A 27,793-nucleotide genomic window follows, 5' to 3' on the forward strand; every position below is an offset into this window, starting at 1 on the left:
ATCCCCACTTTATGGGTTTATGGAGGTAATAAACCCTCCTTTGTCTAGCTGGCCTATCTAGACGGTGAGCAGTTTGGGACAGGGGCTGTCTCTTGCTCTGTGTATGTCTAGCCCCCGGCGCTCAATCTCAGTCAGTGCCCTCTAGCTGCTGCCATAGACTACTCCTAATCAAGAGAAGGAGCTTTGTTTTCTGAGGGGGGTCTGAGGTGCCTGGCCCAGATCCCTAGAAATGAGCGATGCCAGCCAGCTGGCCGTCAGTGTGTAATGCCCCATGCTTTCCCTGGCGCTCTCAGCCTCTCGCGGGGCTCCATCTCTCCAGAAACAAGCCGGCCAGTGGCCAGCAGAGCTGCTGTTTATCGCGCAGACAGGGAGGGAGTTCGGAAGCTAGAAGCGAGCTTCCTCTGGGTGAGGGACAGGAAAAGAGCCAGAGCAAGCAGGGAAACACACTCCTCCTCGCGGTCAGGGGCTCTCCCCTCCCCCCCACACACTTTGCAGATGCTCTAGGTACACCATAACACACGCAGCAGCCCACATCCCTGTAGCGGACACATAAGACACCCAGGCAGTCCCCTGGCCGATAAGCAGATGCGTGCCCCCCTTACAGACACACCGCCACTCACGGGATGGACCTCACCGTGCAAATAGAGTCACACCAGAACGAGCCTCAGACCCAACACACTCACCCATCAGACACACACCCAACAAACACCCTACGGACAAAGAGTCCAGCCAGGCTCCCTGCCAACAGCCACATGCAGACACCTGCTCCCAACCACTGGTGAAGCGAGGGGCATGTTTTCTGTACTGGGGACCGATCCGGAGGGCTCTTGGCCAAAGAAAGACAGGAAGAGTTGGCCTTGGTTGAGTGGAGAGGGGGGGTGCATGGCCGGGGAAGAGCCAGGGGGAAGCAGATGCACACACCAGACACATCGCAACATATCCCATTACACAATGCCCTTACACATGTCACACACCCACCAGAAACATCACACAATGCCCTGACATCACACAGTGCCCTGACACACATCACGCACTCCCCAGAGACATCACACAACTACCACACACATCACACAACACCCTTATGCATGTCACACACACACACACGCACACCAGAAACATCACACAACACCCTGACATCACACAATGTCCTTACACACATCACACACACACCAGAGTCATCACACAACCACCACACACATCACATCACACAACACCCTTATACACATCACATACCCACCAGAAACATCACACAACACGCTGACATCATACACCCACCAGAAACATCACACAACCACAACACGCATCACACAAAACTGATATTACACAACACCCTTACACATGTCACACACCCATCAGAGACACCACACACACATCCCAAAACATCAGTCACACGAAAACCAAACACAACCACATCACACATACACCAAACATATCCCATAACCCTCCTGACACTGACCCACACACACACACACACACCACCAAGTACATCACTCTGACATGCACATACCAAACACACCATCTCAGGGGGCTGAGGGGAGCAGGCAGGTACTGGTCCTGACCCCCACTAAATCAGTATTCCCAAAACGATGGACTCTACAACCCCACCCTGAAGCACATGGAAATCAGATCTCTCCTAGCAGCAGGCCAGCACTTGTGGAACTCACTGCCCAAGGAAACAAGAACCACCATGGGCCTCACTCAGCACCTTCAGGGTGAGACGTAAAAATCGCATGGTCACTTTACGCTTCCCCAGGGCAAAGGCAGCTAAACTCCAACAGGGACAGGGATCAATGGGCCTTATCGGTATATTGGAGAGGACACGCGAGGTGCCCAGAAACAATTATGAGCGTAGGATAAAGGCAAGATAGATCGATTAGACGACAAAGCAATCACTCCATATCTGACCTCTCAGGGTACTGCTACACTGCAAAAAAAGATAAAACAAAACCGTGCAGCCAGGAGCCTCAGAACCTGGGTCAAATGACTCAGGTCCGCAGGGCTAAAACTAGCAGTGTAGACGTCCTGCTTGGGCTCTGACCGCTGGTGAGAGGGAGGGTCTCGGCACCCAGCCTCAGCGGGAATGTCTACACTGCTATTTGCATGACCAGGCTCTGAGCCTCTTTGCTGCAGGGGCGTTTTTGCAGCGTAGACGTACCCTCAGTCCTAGTCCTCAAAGGAAACCTGCACAAAAGGTGCCCGGGAGCTTAAATTCATAACTACTGGAGACTAAAGACCAGGGTGGTTTCCTGGCTCATCACAACAATTTGCAACATACCCTACTACTGGCTAATCCTTAATTGGCCAACTGCATTTTAAGTGGCCTCTTAGCGCATATGTGAAACCTTTATGCTGTTAGTCCCTAAGGTGCCACAAGTTGTCCTTTTCTTTATGCTCAACAATCTGCCCCACCTTGTATTTAGCTGACACCCTCCGGATACTTGCTCCAGACCTGAAGAAGAGCTCTGTGAAACTCGAAAGCGTGTCCCTTCTTCCACCCACAGAAGCTGGTCCAAGAAAAGAGACGACCGCCCCCACCTGGTGTCTCTAATATCCTGGGACCCACATAACCACAACAACACTGGAAAAAAGCAAGAAAGACTGGCAGGCAGACTGGCAACCAAGAGGAGCCAGGAAAGTCATTAAAGGCAAACGGGAACCACAAGAGAGATTCCTGAACCAGGCCCGTCTGGCTTCGCTCCCCACGCATGGTGACACTTTGAAACCACCAGGCACGACCCCCCTCCTGGGAAATCAACTCCCCGGGCCCCAGACGAGTAACTGGAAAGAGGCCTGTCTCGCCCCAGAGCCAGAGCACTGCATTCGAAATCCAACCGTGTGAAAAACAGAACATTAAAAAACTGGTGGAAACTGACACCCAGACCCAGCCGATTCTGCACCAAGGCTCCCGCGCTGTCTGCAGCGGACAGGGACGCGCCCGGGGTTGCAGGCGGCTATTGCCAGGTCTGGAATAGCAGAGGCTGGGGGTCAGGGCTAAAACTATTGGTAGAGCTGGGTGTGTGGGGAGCCCAGCACTGGAAAGGCAGGGGGGCCACGGCGTGGGACTGAAGGACACCGGCAGAGCTGCATGGGAAGGGGAACTCAGGGGTTGATTAACGGGGGGGGTCTGTGGGGTGGCACTGGAGGGCAATAGCAGAGTACTCAGGGTACGAGTAGCCGTGGGGCTGTGGATTGGGACTGGGCGGGGGGCGCTCAGGACATGAATAAGGGGTGCTGCCATTCAGGAAGGAGTTCCATCCCCAGAGCCGGGGGGAGGGGAGCGGAGGGGTTGGGGAACCTGCCTAGTGCCTGTTTCCCTACAGCGTGGGCACAGCAACACCCATCTGTCAAGTCCAGCACGAAATTCACTTACCAAAAAAAGCGTCTATTGATTGTCTAGTGTGTTCCCAGAGCACCGGACGAACGTTATCTCCACTGTGTTTACTGGCGTGATGAATAGGTTTCTATTCCCCATTATAAAGAGCATCACTAGAACATATTTCATTAGTATTGACGGGAGCTAAGAAGGAAAGTCTCTGAATCCTTTGTCAGTCCTGTTTGGGGCAGAGCCGCAGCTAAGAAAGCCAGCTACAATGGTGCCCCGTCGTGATGCTCGCTGCAGCCCCACAGCGAGAGACAGCCCCTGCCCCAGCTGAGATCGGGGCCCCTTTGTGCCCGGCGCTGCCCAGACACGGGGAGACGGAAGGTCCCTCTTGAGACCAGGACCCCATCATGTGTCAGACCCTGCACAGACGCACAGCGAGAGACAGCCCCTGCCCCAGCTGAGATCGGGGGCCCTTTGTGCCAGGCGCTGCCCAGCCACAGAGCAAGACAGCCCTTACCCAAAGAGCTCAGAGTGTAAACAGACATGGGTGGGAGCAAGCAGGATCTCTGTGCTATCTCCGTTGTCCAGACGGGGAACAGGACAGAAGCAATAGATTTGCTCCAGGTCAATAGTCATAGAATCGTAGGACTGGAAGGGACCTTGAGAGTCATCTGGTCCAGTCTCCAGCACTCATGGCAGGGCTAAGTATTATCTAGACCATTCCTGGCAGGGGTTTGTCCAACCTCCTCTTAAAAATCTCCAATGACGGAGATTCCACAACCTCCCTCGGCAATTTATTCCAGTGCTTCACCACCCTGACAGTTAGGGAGTTTTTCCTAATGTCCAACCTAAACCGCCCTTGCTGCAACTTAAGCCCGTTGCTTCTGGTCCAATCCTCAGAGGTTGAGAAGAACAATTTTCTCCCTCCTCCTTGTAACAACCTTTTACATACTTGAAAACTATTCTCATGCCCCCCTCAGTCTTCTCTTCTCCAGACTAAACAAGACCAGTTTTTTCCAATCTTCCCTCACAGGTCAGGTTTTCTAGACCTTTGATCATTTCAGTTGCTTTTCTCTGGACTTTCTCCAATTTGTCCACATCTTTCCTGAAATGTGACACCCAGAACTGGGCACAATACTCCAGTTGAGGCCTAATCAGAGCGGAGTAGAGCAGAAGAATTACGTCTTGTGTCTTGCTTACAGCACTCCTGCTAATACAGCCCAGAATGATGTTTGCTTCTTTTCCAACAGCGTTTTCACTGTTGACTCATATTTAGCTTGTGATCCACTATGACCCCCGGATCCCTTTCCACAGTACTCCTTCCGAGGCCGTCATTTCCCATTTTGTATGTGTGCAACTGATTGTTCCTTCCTAAGTGGAGTATTTTGCATTTGTTCTTATTGAATTTCATCCTATTTACTTCAGACCATTTCTCCAGATCATTTTGAATTTTAATCCTATCCTCCAAAGCACTTGCAACCCCTCCCAGCTTGGTATCATCCGCAAACTTTGTAAGCGAGGTCTCTATGCTGTTGTCTAAATCATTGATGAAGATATTGAACAGAACCGGACCCAGGACTGATCCTTGCGGGACCCCACTCATTATGCCCTTCCAACCTGACTGTGAACTACTGAGAACTACTCTCTGGGAACGATTTTCCAGCCAGTTATGCATCCACCTTACAGTAGCTCCATCTAGGTTGTATTTCCCTACCTTGTTTATAAGGTCATGAGAGAGACAGTATCGAAAGCCTTACTGAAGTCAAGATATTCCACAAATAGGGGCAGGGGGATAGAAGCTATCTCCCTAATCAGGTTCTTGCCTGCCCAAACTCCCAAGGCATCTGGTCATGGAAGAGACACGATGGGCCAGTGTGTGATGAAGGAACAATGTGTGATGAAGGAAAAGCCCTGGCCGAGGGGATGGACCGTGTGGGTCACAGGCACCGGAATAAGCATTAGTGCGCTTCGTCTCCCGAGAGGGGTGAACAACGCTCCGCAATCCTCCGGGGGGAGTCCAGGGTGATGTCAGCACCTCTCCGCACACGCCGGGGAAGGCCGCGGTGAGTCACCCAGCCCCTCCCCTCGCTCATTTCCCTCACCACGGGGCGTCGGCACCCGTCGCTTGACCTTGCTTCCTCCATTGCAGGCGAAGCGTGCAGCCGAGCCCGGAGGCGAGACGGACCCCCAAGGCCTCTAGGAGGGGCTCAGCCGCTCCACAGGGAACCTGCCCGGGGGGGAGGTGGGTGCAGCCGCAGGGTGGCCACTCTAGGGGCCAGCACATGTGGGGAAGCGCGGTGGCCGAGGTTGCACGCATCAGCCCCAGGGCAAGGAGCAGATCGCAGGAGTGTGGACGGCCACATCCCTCTCCAGTCCTGCGCCACGTTCCCCCATCCCCGCCCGGGCCTCACTCCAAGTCCACAGCTCACTTTGCACCCCAGAGCCAGGTGTAGAACCCAGGCGTCCTGCTCGGAGTCCATTGCCCTAGCACAACATTCCTTCAGTCCGGATTCCAGGGCCCCTTCTGCTCTAGCCACTGGGCCCCACTCCCCTCCCAGAGCTGGGCACAGAACCCAGGCGTCCTGCCTCCCAGCCCCTCCCTCCCTGCTCCAGTCACTGGACCCGACTCCCCTCCCACAGCTGGGCACAGAACCCAGGCGTCCTGCCTCCCAGCCCCTCCCTCCCTGCTCCAGCCACTGGGCCCCACTCCCCTCCCAGAGCTGGGCACAGAACCCAGGTGTCCTGCCTCCCAGCCCCTCCCTCCCTGCTCCAGTCACTGGACCCGACTCCCCTCCCAGAGCTGGGCACAGAACCCAGGTGTCCTGCCTCCCAGCCCCTCCCTCCCTGCTCTAGCCATTGGGCCCCACTCCCCTCCCAGAGCTGGGCACAGAACCCAGGCGTCCTGCCTCCCAGCCCCTCCCTCCCTGCTCCAGCCACTGGACCCAACTCCCCTCCCAGAGCTGGGCACAGAACCCAGGCGTCCTGCCTCCCAGCCCCTCCCTCTCTGCTCCAGCCACTGGGCCCCACTCCCCTCCCAGAGCTGGGCACAGAACCCAGGTGTCCTGCCTCCCAGCCCCTCCCTCCCTGCTCCAGCCACTGGGCCCCACTCCCCTCCCAGAGCTGGGCACAGAACCCAGGCGTCCTGCCTCCCAGCCCCTCCCTCCCTGCTCTAGCCACTGGACCCGACTCCCCTCCCAGAGCTGGGCACAGAACCCAGGTGTCCTGCCTCCCAGCACCTCCCTCCCTGCTCCAGCCACTGGACCCGACTCCCCTCCCAGAGCTGGGCACAGAACCCAGGTGTCCTGCCTCCCAGCACCTCCCTCCCTGCTCTAGCCACTGGGCCCCACTCCCCTCCCAGAGCTGGGCACAGAACCCAGGTGTCCTGCCTCCCAGCCCCTCCCTCTCTGCTCTAGCCACTGGACCTGGCTCCCCTCCCAGAGCTGGGCACAGAACCCAGGTGTCCTGCCTCCCAGCCGCTCCCTCCCTGCTCTAGCCACTGGACCCGACTCCCCTCCCAGAGCTGGGAGAAGGAGGCAGCTCCAGCCCTGGAGGCAATGTGGGGCCAGGCCGGGCCACAGAGGGGTTCAAAGCCTCTGCAGCTATTTTAAGCCACGCTCCAGTCAGCAGAGCAGTCACACGCCTGCCCGGCGAGGTCTGCACCTTCCCCCCTAGCCCCTGTGCTGCCACCCCTCCCGCTGACATCCGGGCAGGCCGAGTCACGGGGCAGAGCGGTGCCTAATGGTTAGAGCAAGGGGGTTGGGAGAAGGACGCTCCAGGTGGTGTCACGGCTCCGGCCCGCTGGTGCGGCAGGGGGAGGTTAGCTCGCATCACTGCTGCATCTCAGCTACCCCAAAGGCGGGCTGAGCGCAGGGGCCTGGGAGTCAGGACGCCTGGGTTCTACTGATGGCTTTGGGAGGGGAGAGGTGTCTAGTGGTCACAGCACGGGGAGGGAGGGTATCAGGACTCCTGGGTTTTATTTCCAGTTCTGGGTGGGGCGTGATGATTAAAGCCTCAACATGATCCCTCTGGTGGGAAGGGGGGGGTCAGTTCTGCTCTGATGGGGAAACTGAGGCACAGAGACAGGGAAGTGCCTGGCTCAAGGGCAAAGAGCAGAGCTGGGAATAGAACCCAGGAGTCCTGACTCGCAAGTCCCCTGCTCTAACCACTAGACCACACTCCCTTACCAAAGTCATGTAGAACCCAGACCGCCCATCTCTGTCATCCGCTCTAACCACCAGACCATCTCCGAGCGTTGAGCAGGAAATGGGGAGCCACTGCTCCTGGGTTCTGCTCCCAGCTATTGGAGGAAGTGTGGTCTAATGGTGAGAGCAGGCGACTGGGCAGCAGGGCTCCTAGATTCCATTCCCGGCTCTGGGAAGGAGTTTAATCGAGTGATGAGAGCAGAGGGCTGAGAGCCAGGACTCCTGAGTTCTGTTCTGCCACTGACTCTCTGGGCAAAATCACCTCCCTGCGCTGTGCCTCAGTTTTCCCATCTGTAAAATGGGGGTAACAGTGACACCTGCACCTCCCGAGCAGGTTTGAAGGATTAGCTCATAAATAAAATGCTTTGAGATCCCGGGAGGGGACGCGCTATGCCAGGACCCCCAGCCCGACCTATTCCCAGTGCACAGGGGTGGATGTTGAGTGTCTGGAGCCCGCTGGGGTGACACGTCCGCTGAGCATCCAGGACGCAGCACGTTCCCTTCTGCAGGAGGAGGCAGGATGACAGCTATGGTGACCTTTCCCTCCGCATGCAGCGTGGGCCACGGATGTCACCCCTCACCACATCAAGGGCGCCTTCGCTTTGGTATCACACTGCCTTGGTCAGGGTGAAATGCCACAAGGACCAGGCTGTCCCCTGGCCCGCAAAGTTAAACGTCACCATTTGCGAAGGAGGGGGATGTGGTTAGTGAAGGGAACCGGGAGTCCAGACTCTGGGGTTTTAGTCCAGCCCTGGAAGAGGAATGGCATCTAGTGGTTAGAGCAGGGAGGGCTGGGAGCCAGGACTCCTGGGTTCTATCCCCAGCTCTAGGAGGGGAGTGGGGTCTAGTGGTTAGAGCAGGGAGGGCTAGGAGCCAGGACTCCTGGGTTCTGTTCCCATTTCTCATGCTGACTCTCTCTATGACCTTGTGTAAGTCCCTTCTGGTTTGGTGGGAAGGGGGCTGTCCCGAGACCCAGTGTCTCTCTCCAGCCCTTCGCGATGTCCCTTTAAGGGCGTTCTGTCCCGGGAAGGAGAGGAGCCACTATCTCTGCCCCTCCAGTTTCCGCTGCAGTGTCACCGGCACTGACGTGCTTCCTCCCGGGGCTGAGTGGATGGCAAGCTGGCCCGGAGACCGCTGGCCCAGCCAGGCCCTGGGAGGCTACACCCGGCCCTACAGCCCCAGCCAGAGCCCTCTTGGGAGCTGGCCAACTTGGGACCCAAGCTGTTCAGGGCGGGACAAGGGGAGCCTGTGCTGTGATGGGGTTAGATGGGATCATACCTGGCCTGCCCCATCCCTGCCCTGCCCTGATCCCAGCCCAGCCCCTGCTCCAGATCCACTTAGTCCTCAGGTCCACCCAGCCCCCAGGCCCTACCCCAGATCCACCCAGCCCCCAGATCCGCTCTAGACCCTCAGATCCACCCCAGACTCTTTACCACATCCACCCAGGCCCCAGATCCCTGCAGCACCTGCCCCAGATCCACTCCAGCCCCCAGACCCTTCCCCAGATCCCAGATCTACCCCAGACCGACCCCAGCCAGCCTGCCCAGCCCCCATACCCTACTCCAGCCCCTAGTCTTTACCCAAGATCCCCCCCACACCTATCCAGCCCAGCTCCCACGCCGTACTCCAGCTCAGCCCAGCCCACTGTCCCTGTCCCATTCCATGGCTTATTCCCCCATCCCATCCCATCCCATCCCATCCCGCCCTGCCATGCCCCATTCAACTTCCACTCCACCCCGACCCCCCATCCCACTCTGCTCCAACCCCCCCCCTCGCTCCCACCACCCCTCTCTCCCCAGACGGGCCGCTCGCAGAAACAGGTACCATGGCCGGGTTGGGGGCTTGCCCAGCTGTTTCCAGGACTTAGGTCAGGGAGGAGGAAATCTTCCTGCTGCTGGCTGGTGCAGGGTGGGATGGGGGCGTCCATCTCTTTGAACGCCATGCTGGACTCGACTCGCCTGACCCCCCTTCCCCGCAGAGATGCCAGCCACCTGCCCTGGCTCCAGGCCCCCGCGTCGGGTCCATCTGAACAGAAACCAGCCTCTGCCAAGCCCTTGTCAGCCAGGTCTCAGCTCCAGCACCACAGGGCCGATCCTGCCCTCCCTGGCATGGTGTCGATTCAGACTCCAACAGAGTGACTCTGTATTTACACCGGGATCACCGACCGCAGAACATGGGCTGGACTCCTTTGCCCCCTACCGCCCCCCCCCCCCCGTTACTTTGGATTCACGTCACTGTAACGGAGAACAGAATCTGAACCGATGTCCATTGTTTCCCGTAGAATTACTCCATGTTTGTACCGATTTAACTGAGAGCAGAATCTGGCCCCAACTCTTGACACCCCCCGCAGATTTGCACCAGCGTCACGGAGACTGGAATCGAGCCTCAGACCCCTTGGGAAGACAGAGCTACCTAGATGCTGGGCCCTGGATGCTCCGAGGAGCCCCCCGCCAATAACTGATAACTGGGGTCGAACATTAGAGGCCAAGCCCCTCTGTACAAAGCAGGCTGCTCCAGAATGCCCCTTGAAATCTCTCGTAAACAACCTCTGTAACTCGGACACCTGGCTCGGCTTTTGGTGCTCGGATTCCAGTGATCAGCGCCCTGACAGTCCCCGATCTGTAGCCATCCAATAATCCGCTGTGGGTAAACCCCACCGTACTCACCTTTCTTCTGTCCTGGGCAAGGTCTCTCTCACGGCAGCCTCCCAAGAAATCCTCTAGCAGGGAGCAGATGGGCCGTGGGAAGCAGCTGAAAGAATTTGGGGCGGGGGGAATAAAAAAATTGGCAAGGGAGAGTTTATTTCCCTCTCCAGGAAAAAAAGAAGCAACGAGCCCACTTTTGGGTTTGGGTCTGGTCTCCTGCTCGGGGCAGGGTGGGCACTGAGTCTGTGGGTCAGAGGAGGCTGTGGCGGGGAGGGGCCATTAAGTGTGAGGGGGAGGGAGCAGGAAAGGGGCTGGGAACCAACTCAGGAAGTTTTGACAAGGAAACTAGTAAGGGCGCTGGGCTTGGAGGAAGAAAGAAGAAGAAAAAAAAAACACGCACACACACCACTTTTCCCTTGGCAAGGAACCAGCGTGTGTGAAATAGAAGCTGCAAAACAAACGTTAAACCAGAACCCATCACACAGAGCTCTGTGGTCAGGATCCAGCCCCCCGGGGCTGCGTCCTCACTAGGGAACAGGGTGGGTCGGCTCCCACGTGGTGAAACCCGAATGAAGACGAGGCAGTTCGTAGCTTTCACACGAGCTAAAGACTCGGGAGCAACCTCGGGCTTCCTTCGCCCGCACTCATGTTAAAGCTACGACTACAACTGCCTTATCGTCACTAGGCAGCCTGGTTATAGCCGTATGGGTCCCAGGATATTAGAGAGACAGGGTGGGTGAAGTCATACCTTCCCGGCCAGAACAACAGATACAAAACCTGCAGACACCTCCCCACTGTTACAATGATCAACGCTGTGAGGGTGCCTCCCATAAGGCTTTATGGAGATATGCTTATGAATGTATATATGACATAACTAGAATATGTTTTATGCTACACATGCCATGTAACATCTCTCTGTAGAGGTTATGATCTACTGAATATATTAATCCTATTTGTATGCATGTATCATTTTTGTATTCGTAGTTATGAATACTGGCTTGATTTCTAAGCAGCCTTAGTAGAGCATTTGGTCAGCTTCAGGAGAAAGGAATGTGCAAATTAGGTACCCAGTCAAGAAACACTTAAAGGACAATGAATCTTGGAAGGCTCCAATCCACATCAGAAGTCTACTTGAGGACATTCAAGGTAGCATGTGACCCATGGCTGCTACCTGTAAAAATCTGAGTCATGCGTGGACATGTGACTCCAAAAATCCATCTTGGAGCTGGACTTTGCATAGGAGAGAGGAGGGGATCTCCACCCACAAGAGAAAGTCTATTTAAACCCCTGGGAGACCCCCTCCATTTTGTCTTCAGCTGGCTAAAGAGAGAGCCTCTCCACCCCCAAAGATATCTGAAAGAAACTGGAACAAAGGACAGTAACTACAGGAAGTGTGAGCAATTGCTGGACCCAGACTAGAAGAAGACTAGTCTGTAAAAGGAAGCTTGCTGGAACTGGTGAGGTTTTTATCTGTGTTCAGTTTTATTACCATACTAGACATAGACTTGTGGGTTATATTTTATTTTGCTTGGTAATTCACTTTGTTTTGTCTCTTACTACTTGGAACCACTTAAATCTTACTTTCTGTATTTAATAAAATCACTTTTTACTTATTAATTAATCCAGAGTATGTATTAATACTTTGCGGAGGGTGGGGGGGGAGGAAACAGCTATGTGGATGAAACCATGCAATCACTAGGCTCTAAAATGAACTGCCTGGCTTCCCCGTCCATTTCCACGCTGGACCTGTTGCCCAAAGAAATGGGTTTTTTTACGCTGGGGCAGAAGCATTCGGATCCCCTTGTTCTCAAACCCAGCAGAATTGCTCCCACGCCTGGTCAAAGCCAGGCCGAAAAACACAGAGGGCCCGATGCACCTTGTAAAATCCTGCACACCAGGACAAAGTGGGTCCAATTCTCCATTGCCCTGCACCTGATTTGAGTTTACACTGAGGCCCCTTTTCACCCCAGTGGCAACATCAAGGGGGCACAAAACAGGTGACAGGGAGGCTCGGGCCCTTGTGCTGGGGGTGGTAAATGCTCCCAAGCCAGACGGGTGGAGCTGTGTGCTCCCCCTCCCCACTTTGCATGAATGTAAAATGACTGGACAAGGTGGTGGATGACAGGGGAGCAAGCCGGGGCTTTTCCTCCAGCCTGCGTGGGTCGGGGGTCCACATCCTCAGAGGTTGCTGTCAATAGAAGACAGGCACCTAAATACCAGTGAGGCTCTGAGCTGAGGATACTCTGGGTTCTGAGTCTCCCCTTACACTGGTGTAAATCGGGAGCAGCGCTGCTGGAGCGGGGTCAGCGAGAGCAGGGGGAGCGCAATGATCCGGGTTTGCTTGGAGCAAAGGAGGGCGGCTTGCAAGGGGCAGCATTCCCAGCAGATATTTCTCTCTGCTGAACAGCAACATCTGGTGGCCCAGACAGCAAACTGCAAAGCAGTGAGAGGGATGCAGGGGTGGTCAGGACTTCCATGCAAACAGAGGGGTGGTCTGAGCATAGGCCTGGGAGTCAGCACTCCTGGGATCGAACGCTGACTCGATGCATGCTCCAAGGCAAGTTACTCCCCCACACACACACTCTGCGCCTCAGTTTCCCCACCTGTCAAGCAGCAGTGATGATGCTGATCTCATAGAGGGAGGATGGTCTATTCACATTGAAGGTGATTAGTATAGAAAGTCTCAACAAGATGAAAATTCTCCAAAGACTCCAAAGAAACCCATTTTGGGACAGATCCGTTGGCTCCAAGCTCCCCGGCTGGCTGGGAATTCATAGAATCATAGAATATCAGGGTTGGAAGGGACCTCAGGAGGTCATCTAGCCCAACCCCCATTCGAAAGGCGACGGATACATTAAAGATCGAGAGACACTCACATACTACAGCGACGGGAGCCATATAAGAACCTATGACAGGTAGACACCTAGTCAAAGCCATAGAGCTTGGCTGGGGCCTCTGGGTGCGACCATATTCGTAATAAGAACGGTCCAGCCATCGGACAGCAAGCTCTTTGGGGCAGAGACCATCTTTTTGTTCTGTGTTAGCCTAGTTTTACAACAAGCTACATAAAAAGCCCTAGTGAAGTCAGTGCAAGCTAAAATTTCAGACAATGACTTGTTTAGACGGCTCTATATATGACACACTGAAATGTAAGTACAATATTTATATCCCAATTGATTTCTTTAATAATTATATGGTAAAAATCAGAAAGTACGCAACTTTTTACTGTCGGTGTCCTGCGACACTTCTGTGGTTTTATGTCTGATTTTATAAGCAAGTCGTTTTTAAGACAGGTGAAACTTGGGGGCACACAAGACAAATCAGACTCCTGCAAGGGGGACAGTCGTCTGGAAAGTTTGAGAGCCGCTGGTTCTCTGTGAAATTATAAAGTGCCCCACCAGGGGGCAGTCAGGGTCTGTGATGCACAGAGCAGCGTGGCGGCTGGTGCGAAGAGCCGCTTCTCTCAGAGCTTCATTGAAGCCACTTGCCGAACGGAACGACAACGATCAGCTCTCGCCCAGCCCTTTTCAGCTGTAGATCTCCAAGCACTTTACACAGGCGCTCAGGGTCATTGTCCCCGTTTTACAGATGGGGAAACTGAGGCCCGGCCTGGGGAAGTGACTGGCCCATGGTCACCCAGCTGGCTAGTGGCAGAGCTGGAAACAGAACCCAGGCCCCACTCTGCTGCTCTACCCGTTAGGACACACTGCGAGATGAGTCCCATGCAACTACCCCATTCTGCAGGGGCAAGTGGCTGAGGGAAGCATCCAGCCGCGAGGCTGCTCCTGTGAACTCCTGCCTCACGTCCCACCGAGATCTTGGTGCCTTGGGAAGGTTGCATGTGTACAGACAGGAGAGGCCGCAGAGCTGGGATCAGCCCAGGTACGGAACAGCTGCAGTCAACTTTCCGAGAGGCAACTACTAGGTAAATAGAGGGAGGGCCAGATCCTGATCCCAGCTGCACCAGTGCAATCCAGAGGGCCTGATTCTCAGATACCCTAAGGCCCCTTTTCACTGCTCTGGCTGCACAAAGGGGCCTTAAAAGTGGGTGCAACTGCTCCACCCACCCACTCTAAGGCACCTGTCACGTGGCCAGAGCCAAAGTGACAATCAGGACCAAGGTGTCTCCATTGCAATGAGCAGCGTCACCCCGGATTCACTCTAGTGGTGCAACCGAGCTCAGACCGGCCCAGAAATTCGCGTGGGCTGCTCCTCCCCTGCTGTGCCACGTGCGTGGTGCAAAGCGAGCGTGAAACACGAGGCTGAGAGCAGAAAATGCCAATTGGGGGGCCACATTTTACACCCAGGTAGAACCGGGGCGATTTCAAGGCACAGGGCAGACAAAACCAAAGCCCAGCAATGACACGCCACAGCACGGGCACCGACAATTCACTTCTTATGACCCTCCTACCCTGCCTCTGGAGCTCCAAAAGCGGTCGGGCAGAGTAACAGGCAGGCCCCACCGGGGATCCCTAGAATTCCTTTGCTCCCACTGCACACCGGGTACCCTATAGGCTTTACTGGGGCAAGAAGAGTCTTTGCCAGGCTGGGGCAGGTTTGTGTTGCTGGATTGTGGGCCGGCCCAGGCGATGCTCCTGCCGGATTCCAACCCAGCCGCGCGGGGAACGTGTTCTTTGGAAGCAATGTTGCTACAGATGATGTAAATCTGGTGTTTGCTGACGGGTCTGCAAGAGAGGGTTTGTGGGCTGCGTCCATCCGCCTGTCTTCCGCTCTGCAAACTGGTTTGTCTGGTGGAAAACAAGGGATGTGTGTGGAAGGGGGGTATGTCCATTGCAAACCAACCCCGCTCTGTTGAATTCAGTGCCACTCTGGTGTCTCCCACCAGCTCAGGGTTTGGTCTCAGATCCGCGGCTGCTCCCCGGTTCGCCGCGGCCTTGCAGCCGGTGCAGTCAGTTCCCCCTCTGCAAAGCGGATGCCACACACTGTCCCTGGGATGAGCGGGAGGCGAGTGGCAGCGTCCAATGCAAACTGGGGGGACCGGGCTCTGCGTCTCTGCCAGCTTCCCCGCCGATCCCCCATCGGGGTGTATTTCTCAAGAGCAGGAGCTGGGTGGAATCTCTCCCAATGGGCAGAAACAGACTCCCAGCAGCCAGACGTCGGGGGGCTTGGATCCAGGTTGTGCTTTGGCCCATTTCTGACAGAGCGTTCTGGAGCGGAGCGTCAGAATCTCTTGGGTTCTGGCCCCGCTGAACCCAAAGGCAACCCTCTCCTCCAAACTCTTGAGCTCTGAAGGACGTAGGGGAGCTGAATTCCGACCACCTGTGGGTCAGCATTGATGGAGTGAAGCTGACAGAGCTTGCTTTGATGGTGCCCCACGGTGCAGGGGGCCCAAGGTGCAAAGAAAGGAGACATCACCTGCCCCAAGCCCCGGTTCTCCTCCTGCACCCACCACCAGGCACCGTACTGGCCCGGAGCCCCAGCTGCTGGAAACGGGCATCGCTCCATTTACGCCGGTGGGCTGGAGTGACTCCCTGGCGGGATGGAGGCGAGAGCAGGCCCCTGCTAAGCTCTCAGCTATTCATAGCTAGTAAGTACATTAGCCGGCTTCAATTGATGTCAAGCCACCGTTAATTGCCTCTCCTCTTTACACTAATAACTCTAATCACTCACAATGATTTTCACATTCCAGCGGGGCGCACCACCCCCCCTCCCCGGCCTGAGCTCCATTAGAAAAGCATCCACCCCCCACCCCCTCCCAGTCCCCAGCATGCCTTAAATCAGTGCCAGTTACCCAGGAGCCCGGCTAAATAGCTCTTTGGAGAGCCCTGTGATGAATGGACTCAAGTGGGGCGCTTCCTGGCCCAGGCCCTGGCCTGGGGGTGCGGGGGGAGAGGGCTCCGGCTAAGCTCCCAGGGGTGCCAAAGGTTTGGTTTGATCACTTTGACTCATCATCCTTTGGCCTTTATTAAATGGTGGAAATTAACTGGGGGAGTGGAGTCTTGGAGTCTTTGGGGAGCTGTTTAAAGAGACCCCCCCTCCTCCGCCCAATCAGTTCCTGGCTGTCCATTTCCTCACCATTTCCTCCCGCAGCCAAAGGCTGCTCCGTCAAGTGGGAGGATGTCGACTCACCCTGGTGCAACGGATGAGAGAAGGGGCCCGCGGCCTGCCCCAGCCGCTCCGCTGAGGGTGCCGGTGGGTTGCCCCAGGCAGAGACGCATGCTCCATCGCCTCCCTGGCTCGGCATGGGTGCATCCAGACATGGGCAGGGCCGGCATTAGGCCCTGGTGAGGCAGGTGCCCACTGGGAGGGAAGCAGTGAATGCCTGGTGGGCCATGATGCCCCAGGGCCATACTCCCCATCCCCATGCCCCTAGTCCAGCAGCTGGGGGCAGCTGTTCTGCCTGGGCCTCCTGCAAACCAAGGGCATCCGTTTTGCCCTCTCCCCGTACCCCTTTCCCCGACGGCCTCCTCCCTAGGACTGGGCTGGGCCTGACTCCCCTGCAGATCTGGGGCCACTCTCAGTCTCTCCCTTCTTGGGGCAGGGTTAAGGTGGCTGGAAGCCACCTTCGTCCTCCTGATACTCTGGGGCAGTGCCCAGCCCCTGCTGCGAGAGCAGCCTTTGGGCTGCTCTAACTGACACACTGCCCCCTGGGATGCACAGAATACCCATAATGCCATGCGCTTCAGTCATCCCGCCCCCGCCCTGATCTGCCTCCTGCACCAGAGGCTGGGACTTATGCCAGTTCCACACCAGCTGACACCCTGCATGGCGGGGCGGGGGGAATTCTCAGGGGCCGTTTCCACCCACCTGAAGGCCCATTTAAGCTGCCGGAGTGGCCTACCAAGCCCTGGGTGTGGCTGAAGATCAGGCCCTGGGTTGGGGCCCCGGTCTAGCTTCCCTGGACTTTTCCAGCAGCAGCCTGAGGCCCCAGGGGAGTAAACAAGCTGCTGCAGAAGATGCCGTGTTTTTGCAGCCCTGCGTTTCCTGCACACTTGCCAATAACCGCATTAGCCAAATGCTGGCCGGCTCCGGCTCGGGGGGGAGGCAGCAATTGCTTTGCCACACTCCTTCCTGAGCACGAGGAGCTTGAGGGACTGCGGGAAAGCAGGCGAGGGGCCCAGCGCCGCATGGAGCCGCTGCTCCTGGGAAGGACGCGTCCCACGCAACTCCTTCAGGCCGGCCGTTCAAATCTGGCCCCGGGCCAGCAGCGAGCGAGTTCAGCCCAAACCGGCCGCAGCCAGGCCGAAGGATCCCAGGGTTTTGCAGACGGCTCCTCTGGATGTAGACAGCCCGGAGGAAGGACCTGAGAGCTGAAGGGTCCCGTGGGCTCCAGGGAGGGCCTGAATCCAAACTTTGCCTCTTTCTGGGAACACCCCCCGCAGCAGTGCCTCTGGATGACAGGGAAGCTCCCCTCTGGACTCCACAGCCGATGCCCACCTTCAGTCTTGGCTGCCCCTGGCGTGGCCCATGTGCCGGAAGGAGATGCCGGGGCCTGTCTCACGGGGGCTGTGGTCTCCGTGGCACTGTCTCTCTCCCAGCCCCTTCCCCCTTCAGGGTAGGCCACGGCACGGGGGCTTTGCTGGACAGGAGCAGTGGGAATAGGCTGACCAGATAGCAAGTGTGAAAAATCGGGACAGGGGCTGGGGGGTAATAGGCGCCTATATAAGAAAAAGCCCCAAATATCAGGACTGTCCCTATGAAATCTGGACGTCGGGTCACCCTAAGTGGGAACCGGTTACCAAGCGGCCTCCAAAGCCCACTTCCCAGCCTCTTTTCCCCCACACCCCACTCAGGGCCACAGCAGAAGGTACCGACCCAGCTGTACAAAGCCCACAGATCACCTGCCAGGGCAGCGTCTCCGGCTAGGGGCGCACATCCTCAGAGCCTTCCCGAGCAGCTGCTATGGCCCAGCAGTGGAGCACCCATCAATCCCCTGCAGCTCCCTGGGACCCACCCAGCTCCTCTGGGGAATGCAGGGTCCGGTACAGCTGCGCCGGGGAGAGAGGGAGATGGCCACGTGGTGGGTGCCCCTGGGTGGAGGGGACTTCTGCCTTTCTAGCCGGGAATCGCCTTTAGCCGCTGCAGAGCGATGGAGGTCCCCGGCTTGGATTCTGCCCTCTGGAGCGTCTTGCCTGTTCAACAGGGGGATAAGAGGGCCTGGCTGGGCGCCGTTTGCCCCAAGGCAGGCAGGATTCATCACCAGTCCTTTGCTGAAGTTCATTTATTCATCTCATACCTGCTTCTCTCTCCCCACCAACCAGTGAGAGATGATTTGGAGAAACCCAGCAAGAATGAGCAAATCTATTGATCTGGGGCCAGTGCGGTTGGGTTTCTCCGGCTGGTGCTATCCTCAGCCTCAGAGCGGCAGGAGGTGATGTCAAGCAGAGGAGCCCTCGGCTTCCTGCCTCTAGCGGGCAGCGGCCGAGAGCCACTGAGCTGGATTCAGCCAGAATCCCAGGGGAGGGAGGCTGCGGGCAGCTCTTGCCACAGAAACATGCTGCCCTCATAGCAAAGGGCCCTGCGCCATGCCTGGACGACCAGCGGGGCCCTGGCATGAGCTTTGCACCCAGCTCCCTTGCCATCAAAGGGGTTCTGTGCGGCCCCTCTGGCAGCAGAAAGACCCCTGAGAAACCCCTTCAGCCAGCGCAGAGGGCTCTTGGTAACGGGAAATGCTACTCCCAGCGGGAGGCGAATGTGCAGGGGGCTCAGAATGAGGTGGCAGAGGGGAGAGATGGCAGATGCTGCATGAATGCTCAGGGGAGACGTGTTCGGGGTGCCGGGCCCAGCCATATTCCAGGGACTGGTCTTATGGTTGCGCCGAGAGGCCACAACTGAGATCCGGGCCCTGCCCAGACACAGAGACCCTGCCCCAAAGAGCTCCCAGTGCAAACAGACAAATCATCTCCATGTTACGTGATGGACAAACTGAGGCTCAGAGGGACTAAAAGACTTGCCCAAGGCGACACAGGAAGGCTGGGGCAGAGCCTGGACCCCAGATCTCCTGAGCTCCAGCCCATCCATGACACCAGAAGGCCACCCTTCCATCTAGGCCTCAAGGAAAAGGACAGATGGCCTCCCGCCTGCATGCGGTGGCAGCCGACGGTTTCATAGCCGAGGGCAGCCCTGTTCCCGAGGCCGGCTGCGTCCACCCTCCTTGTGCAACGGGAACTCTCCCTTCAGCCAACAGCAGCCAGCAGGGAGCATCCCGCCTTCAGACATTGGTACCTCTTTGCTCTCCTCTGCTGGGGGCCAGAACTGGAGGAAAAAGCCCAGTGGAAACCTTAAATAAGGACCATGTGGTTTGTACCAGAGCCCAGCTGAGAGGCCTTAGAGAAATCGAGCTCTCTCCCTCCCCATCCCCCAAAGCCAGGAGTGAAATATTGTTCAGGGACAGTTAAGCACCACTTAAGTTGCGTCTCATTAGAGCAGAGAGGCCTCTCCCGCCCCACTGAGCTACTTAGTGCAACGAGAACCGGGTGGGGAAGCAGGGAGGGAGATAATTGGTCAAGTGCATTTGTAGCATCAGCCCGGCTCTGAGCTTCCAGTTGCATGGCAGCATTTACAGCCCGGGCTCGGTTCTCTGGTTAGAAAAGGTGGGGCCAGGTTTGGGGTTCTTTTTTCCTCACCCCAGTGGAAAATTTGGGGTGGGGGTTCATTGGAAAAAAGGCCATTAGAAGCCAAACAATTTGGGGGCCCCAGAACTGAAAAACTTTTTTGAAGTGTTCGGCTGAAAACCTTTGGGTTTCTGACCCAAAGAATTCAAACTTTCCTCCAATGCTCATTCCGCTGGAAACCCAGCTTTCTGCAGGGGGTGGGGAGGGGTGGTGGAGGTTAGAAATAAGAGTTTGTGACCAGTCCTTGTGAAAGCAGCACTAAGTTTAAAAAAATGCTTAAAATTGAAACCCTTGCCCTCAATTATTGAAATCTCCCGATTTAACTTGTTTTTGTCTTTGTTCCTTGGCTCAGGGACAGTGGAACTGACTCGGAGCCCGATCCTGGGACAGTTAATGAACATGGGCCAGCAGCGTACACCACCGGCAGCTCAGCCCTCCTGTAAACCCACTTCATTTAGGCGTCGGCCTGGGTGCAGAGGGCTCAAAGATCAGGCCCAGTTTGTGCACAGTGGGGCTGCTGGCTATTACCGTAATACTGATGACATGACAGCATGTGAGATGCAGATTTTAAGGCCAGAAGGGACCATTGTGATCATCTGGTCTGACCTCCTGCCCATCGCAGGCCTCACCCACCCACTCCTGTAACAGACCCCACCTCTGGCTGAGTCACTGAAGTTCTCAAATCATGGTTTCAAGACTTCAAGTTACAGAGAATCCACCATTTACACTAGTTTAAACCTGCAAGTGACCCGTGCCCCATGCTGCAGAGGAAGGTGAAAACCCCGCAGGGTCTCTGCCAGTCTGACCGGGGCAGAGAACCTCCCCGATCCCACATATGTTGATCAGTGAGACCCTGAGCACGTGGGCAAGACCCAGCCAGACACCTGGGAAAGAATTCTCTGTAATAAGTCTGAGCCTGTCCCATCTCGTGTCCCCTCTCCAGCCGTTGGAGGTATTTGCTCCTAGCAGTCTCAGATCAGCTACATGCCATTGTAGGCCATCCCATCATCCCAACCCCTCCATGAACGTATCAAATGCAGTCTTGAAGCCAGTTGGGTTTTTTGGCCCTTGGGAGGCTGTTCCAGAACCTCACTCCTCTGATGGTTAGAAACCTTGGTCTAATTTGAAGCCTGAACTTGTTGATGGCCAGTTTATATCCATTTGTTCTTGTGCCAACATTAGGGTGTAACTTAGATAACCCTTCTCCCTCCCTGCTGTTTATCTCCCCTCTGCATTTTTTTTTTTTTTGGTCGGGCTAAACAAGCCTAGCTCTTTGAGTCTCCCCTCATGAGTCAGGTTTTCCATTCCTTGGATCATCCTAGTCACCCTTCTCTTCACCTGCTCCAGTTTGAATTCATCCTTCTTAAACGTGGGAGACCAGAGCTGCACAGTCTTCCAGATGAGCTCCCACCAGTGCCTTGTACAATGGTAGTAACACTTCCCTCTCGCTACTGGAAACAGTAGATGCATCCTAAGACTGCATTAGTCTTTTTCACGGCTGCATCACCTTGGTGGCTCATAGTTATCCTGTGATCAACCAACACCCAGGTCTTTCTGCTCCTCTGTCATTTCCAGCTGATTCCTCCCCAGCTTATAGCAAAACTTCGTGGTGTTAGTCCCTACATGTATGACTTTTCCCTATTAAATTTCATCCCATTTCTATTACTCCTGTTTTCAAGGTCATCTGAAGGTTGTGGGATATTCCAATCCTCCTCGGTATTGGCCATACCTCCCAACTTCATGTCATGAACAGATTTTATTAGCACACTCCCACTTTCTGAGCCAAGGTCATTAATGAAAACATGAATAAGACCAATCCCTAAGCAACTCCACCAGTAACCTACCTCCAGCCTGACAGTTCACCATTCAGCATGACCCACGGTTGCCTCTCTTTAACCAGTTCCTTACCCACCTTTTGATTCTTATATTCATTCTCTCATCTTCTCCAGTTTAACAACTAATTCCCCATGTGCAACTGCATCAAATGCTTTACTGAAATCCAGGTAGATTAGATCTACTGCATTTCCTTTGTCTAGAAAATCAGTTATCTTCTCAAAGAAAGAGATCGGGTTAGTGGAACCATGTTGGACTTTATCCCAATTACCTGTTACCTCTATGTCTTTAATTACTCGCTCTTTCAAAATTTGATCTAAGACCTTGCATACAACTGAGGTCAAACCAATGGGTTTGTAGCTTCCTGGATGACTTTTTTTGCTTCCTAAATATAGTGCTATTTTTGCAATTCTCCCATCATAGGGTACAGCCCCCACATTTACAAATTCATTAAAAATCCTCACGATTGGGCTTGCAATTTCATGCACCCATTCCTTTCATACTCCTGGATGGAGATTCTGCCAACGAGCTTGCAGCTTAAACAGAATTAAAAACCATTCTCCCCAATGTCGGCAGATAGAAGCAAATCGTAGGGATTAATTTTTGAGAACATCGGTGACTGCTATTTCTGGGCACATGTCCGGCTCTGGCTGGACATCCCTGGATGGGTCATCTGTGGAGACGGAGCCCAGGCCCTCTGGATCTAAAGACACAAGTCTCTGTGACTGAAGGTAAAGAGCATTAGCTGGGAAGCACCACTAGATTTTAAAGGGTCTGGCAGTAGAAGGGACAAAAATCAGCACTCTTGAAAATTTATGAGTCTCTCATAAATCCCCATCTCCTGGAGTCATGTGGTGAGGTGTCAGCTATTTAAGTAGATTGGTTTGTAGCACTCATGGTTGTGGAGGAAAAAAATATCTTAAAATCATGATTCTAATGGCTCAAAACTCAGCAGGCAAACCCTCCCCTGCAACTATTTTTAAACCCTGTTTTTTCGGATGCTTTGGGGTGGGTGAAGCCAATAGACGCACTGTGCCGATGCCTCACAACAAGCCTGCTAGCTGCTCTGCGTGACAGCCAGTTGGAGGTGCTGTGAACACACTCCTCCAGCCCACCACCCATCCCAGTCTCAATTCCAGCAGGGACGCTGGCCGTTCTGTCCCCCCCCCGGCATAGCAGATGCGAATTCGAGGTAGCTTTGTCCCCCTCCAGTGGTTGTACGGAGGTTTGAATGCCTCCATATTAGTGGAGCTGGTCCTTTAACTCCCCCAGCATAGGTGCCTGCTTTTCAGAGGCAGAGCAGAAGGTTCAGTTCCCACAGAGAACCCGTCAGGAGCAACTCGACGCAGACACAGCGGGGGGTTGTTTAGAGCAGTGTCCCTTTAAACTCAGATTTAACCTCTCCTCTCGGTGCAGCCTCTCTCTTTGCTTTGGGTTCTCAATTATCCCGTTGTATCTTCTTTTCTTTTTTTTTCGTGGGTCCTGGAATAGTGGCTGCTATGGAAACAGCCATTGACAAGAATGGGGAGGAGCAGGCGTGTAAATAACCGGCCCCATCGCTCTGTGAACTATATTGAATTCTTTGACGCGCCAATCAATATTCCCCCCTCAAATTCAGAGACATTAATAATTTTATACCTCTCTTGGCCTCCACGCCAAGTGCATTAGCCCAGACCACAGGGCACATGGCTGCAAAGAGCCACATGGAGAGTATCGATGCGATGCGGATACACATGTGGAACCAGCTGGGTAGGCAGAGGGAATTAACGCCTTGCGCCTGAACCCATCTCGCCAGGGAAAGGAGAACTGGTTCAGATACAATCAAAATCCTTTGGCTCGGATGAAATCAGAGCAGGGGGGCGGGGGAAATCTTTATCCGAAAAAGCTTTTTCCATCTATTTTTCAGTGGAAACAAACATTTCCTCTCCCCACCCCTGCAAACAGTTGGATTGGAACAATATATGTTTCAAATCTTTTTTTTTTTACTGAAGACATTTGAAATGCAACAAGAATTCGCCTCCCTTTTCGAATTCAAGTTTGTTTCATTTTGAAAAAAAATTCATTTAGAGCTTCGTTGGTTTGGGGATTTTCTCTGTTTCTTGCTCTTTTTTGGGGGATTTTCTCTGTTTCTTGCTCTTTTTTTAAAACAAACAAACAGAATCTTTTCTCCACTTCTTTCCCCACTGGGAAAGGTAGGAAAGAGGAAGGTTAAAAAAGGGGCCCCGGGGGACTGTTGTGCCCCTTTTTATGCCCCTTCCAGTGGAGACAAGGTAAGGTAGGGGGTGGGTTTCAAATATCTGAAAATAATTCCCCCCACACCCTGTTTTTAAAAACCCAAAGGAAATGTTTTTCATTTTTAATCTGTTCATCCAAAGTATTTAGTTAAATTAGGGCTGGTTGAAAATCCTCCCTCCAAACTTTTTTCGGTGGAAAACATTGGATTGTCACTAAATTAAAGTGTTTGTGACAATATTGGCTTCTGCTGGAAACCTCAAAACATTTGGTTTTCAACTGCTGCAATCTAGTGGTTAGAGCAGGCAGGGGCTGGGAGTCTGGACTCCTGGGTTCTGTTTGTAGTCCTGATACTCTCATGGGTCTGCTTTGGACAAGACCCTGCCTGTCAGTGCCTCAGTTTCCCCATCTACAAAACAGGTATAATACTCCCTCACAGCAATTTGAGGAAGCCCAACTCATTATCATGGTGCTTCCAGCTCCCTGGCAAAAGTTATTCCTTTTTCCTTACATTACAGCAGAAGGGCCAGTAAGCCACTGGGGTGCCCTCTCCATCCCTGGTTGTGTGGCTAGCCATGGCCCAGAGAGGTGTGAAGAGAAACAGGCTGCCGGGCTCCTGACAGCTTCCGTTCTTTAGCGGCTCACCAGAGGTTGCAGCCGCTAAGTGGAGGAGCGTTGACTGGCCTGAAGCTGTGGTTGCTGGAACCATCCTGGCCAGAACCAGCTGTGTAAATACTCTGAACATAGCGGGAGGGGAACCCAGGAGTCAGGCTGGCCTGAGGCCACCATTAGCCCAAAGGCTAAGCGCTGTGTAGGCTTTTCCCAGGGAAACAGCCCTTGCTGGATAGACAAAGGATGACTTTGTGCTTGAAGCATAGGAGCAGGAACCAGGTCCTGGGTTCTATTCCCAGCACCGAACACGCAAGTGACAGATATTTTCAAAAATCAAGCCTCCCCTCCCCAGTGCCTCAGTTTCCCCTCTGTGACATGGAGGGAGGAGACTATCCCCCAGCAGGGCTTTGTGAGGCTTCATTAATTAATGCTTGTAAAGTGCTTGGAGACTCTGGGAGCACAAAGCAGTAGTCGCTGGGGGATAAATAGTCTCAGAGCAAATGGGCCGGGTGTAGTAATAAATCTTCCTCTCAATCCAGAAGGATCCCACAAGCTGCCCATTAGCACTCAGCAGCCATAGATCAATAGCACTAGCCCCTGCATCACAGATGGGGGAAACTGAGGCACAGAGCTGGGCAGGGACTGAGCCAACATGCGGTGGCAATGCAGGGATAAGGACTTAGGTCCCTTAAGTGCCTTATCCGATGCCTTAGCTACCAGCTCATGCTAGAGAGGGGTCCTGTGCTATGCTTTTGAAATGCAGCCCCCTCTGGGGTGGAGACCAGCACCCATTACATTTCCCAGCAATGGTGGGAGTTTTGACCAGTTACAATGGACCAAACTTTTATTGGAAGTGCCCCAGGATCTTTACTGTTCATTCAGGGGCCTCCAGCTACAGCCGGCTGGGAATTTTTCCAGTGAAACTTTCTTTTTGGTGGTTGGGGGCGGCCAGAAAAATGCTGATTCCTCAAAACGGGTTAGTGGTTGTGACAAATCAGGAAGATTTCTCAGGTCCAGGTGGGAGAAAGGGAGATCCCCTCCCCTCAACACCAGGATAGCTTGGTGGGAAAGGCACCCAGCCTGAGCCTGGCTTTCCCACCGGCCAGGTGAGTACCCTAACCAGCCAGGCCATGCTGGGCTCCGGGGCTCTCTCGAGAAATCCCGGAGACTCCAGTTTGTCGCTCTTGGGTCCATCGCGGGAGGCTCCAAGCTCTGAGGCAGCCTGGCTGGAAAAGGAGGTTTCCAGTTCAGGACGGATTTTGTGGTTTCTGAATTTTTCTTCTCTGGCGCGAAACAAAATCAAGACCTTGCAGCATTGTTCGCTAAGTAGAAAGAGTCTTTCCCTGACAACCATTCTTAGATCTTGCTGCCTCCCCCGAAGGGCCAATCTCCCCTGCCAAGCAAACTGCAGCTCAGGTCAAGCCTTCCAAAGCAGGTGAACTAAGCCAGCCTGCTGGGATTTGAACCCCGGGTCTAATGATGTGACCATCTGTGTAACCTCTTCCTCTAAGGGTGGCCAGCCTCCTTCCAATGCTTATCAATACAGAGGGAGTTCCTCAACCCTCGCTCCATACTCCAGCTGCCTCACCCCTTCTGTCCTGTCCTCTGCAATGCAATGGTAGCAAACCTGGGGAAAAGGAAATCTCTGCCCCCCGCCCGTACCTCCCCCAGGAGGGGCTCAGAGAAGCAATAATGGTGTCCGCTGGGTTTGAAAGCCCCTGCCTGTATCCGCTGGGCTGCCCGGTGGGAGCACTCAACCGGGGCTGTGGAAGTCAGGCCGTAATGGGAAAGACAGACCTCATCCGGCCCAGAAGAGGAAACAGGGGGTTTGACCTGCAGGGCAGGGAGTCTGACAAACCCCCAGGAGGGGAGGGAAGGTGAAGCTTCCTGCGATTCTGGTTTATCAGCCCCACAGAAAACCACTCAGACCATCTACAGCCATGGGCTCCCCTGGCTTTGGCACTGGTGCTCAGCCCAGCTCTGAGCAGAGCATGCTGGCTAGGGAGAGGCAAATGAACTGCCCACCAGGTTATGGACTCTGAAGAGGGTTTGTGGCCCAGCTCTGGGAGGGAAGTGGAGACTAGTGGCTAGAGCGGGGGCGGGGGAGGGAAGGGCAGAACCAGGACTCCTTGGTTCTCTTCTCAGCTCTGCCACTGACTCATTATATGACCCCGATATCAGGTTGTTTCCCCTGCCCCTTGCCTCAGTTTCCCCACTGTGGCAAAGCATGGAAGTAGGCAACGCAAACAGCGTTCTATATTGGCTAACCTCACTGGAGAGGAAAAAATGCCTGACAAAGGAAGAGCTCCTCCCAAGAGAGCCAGGCCGGAAGGCTGGGAGCTCCCCACCCTTGCCCATTCCCCCTGCCACAGATCCCATGCTGGCCTGCGAACATGCCAACCACCACCCAAGCTCAGGGTGTGTAAGGCCAGAAGGGACCATTACAATCCAGTCTGACCCAGGCAGTGCAGGCCAGAGCCCCTCACCCAGCCCACAGCCTCAGTTTTAACGGGGGGGGGGGCTGCCATTCACGTCAAGAATGGCACCTGTCCAAGCAACGCAGCTGTTAAAAGTAAGTGAGGCCGATTTAATGGGGATGGACAGGCCGCTCGCTACGCGCATTACGGAGCATCTGCAACAGACACGGTTACTGCTTCTATGAATATTACATGAATTACAGCCAGGCCTTTATTTATGGGCAGAACCTCCACCAGGAGCGAGCCCGAGGGGCCAGCGGGGATGATTCCCGGCAGCACCGGGCTCTTCCTAGGCAGCGAGAGGCTATGGACCGCTGGGAAGATTCCAGGACTATGGGGAATGCCCAATGCCGAAGGAAGGAATCACCTCTGGGGGGTGCGGGGAGAAATGAGCCAATTGACCCCTGTTGACCCCACTGCTCCTTTCTCTAGGCTGGACCATGTGGGGAGAGCAGGAGGGGCCCTGCGGCTGCAGCTGCTCGGTCATCGGAACAGCTGGCTCCAACTCCCTTGAAACCAGGCTTTAAATGGGGGGCAGCTTTGCCCCCTAAGGCAATACTTTGGTATGAACTCACCCCCGCCCCCCGCTGTGCCCCACGGCCCCTAGCGCCCCCTGCTGACAGCTGCTCTAACAGCCTCACAGCGAGTCCTTGATCCAGGCCAGCTTCACTGGTCCTGCCACCCCTGTTCTCCAGGGTCTTTGTCCACCTTCCTCGGGGGTTGGGGGGGCGGGGGGGGGGCAGAAGGAGGAAACCCAGCCCTCCCCCTCCTCTGGGATCCAGCCCAGGGACTCTTTAGTGAGGATGGGGGCAACATCTCTCTGGGCCCATGCTTCCTTTCTGGGCTGCTTCCTACCCTGCCTGTTTGCACAGCCCCCTTCCCTGGCCCACTGTGC

The 27,793-nt window shown here is 54.9% G+C and overlaps 1 protein-coding gene across 5 annotated transcripts in view; it reads right to left on the reverse strand.

Annotated features, from left to right (window-relative positions):
* The window catches only part of PEAR1 (platelet endothelial aggregation receptor 1), a 56,518-nt gene extending 45,911 nt beyond the window's left edge, over window positions 1–10,607 (reverse strand). For 4 of the 5 annotated variants that reach the window (XR_012156101.1, XR_012156100.1, XM_073322957.1 and 1 more), the window contains exon 1: window positions 10,191–10,401. The gene's annotated coding sequence lies outside the window, so the exon portion shown is untranslated. Of the gene's footprint in view, window positions 1–10,190; window positions 10,402–10,569 lie in introns of those variants that run through there. The other variant, XM_073322955.1, reaches the window with a different exon arrangement.
* Between the last annotated feature and the right edge of the window lie 17,186 nt (window positions 10,608–27,793).

The sequence above is a fragment of the Lepidochelys kempii genome, chromosome 24 (assembly GCF_965140265.1).
Source record: "Lepidochelys kempii isolate rLepKem1 chromosome 24, rLepKem1.hap2, whole genome shotgun sequence".
Lineage (NCBI taxonomy): Eukaryota > Metazoa > Chordata > Testudines > Cheloniidae > Lepidochelys > Lepidochelys kempii.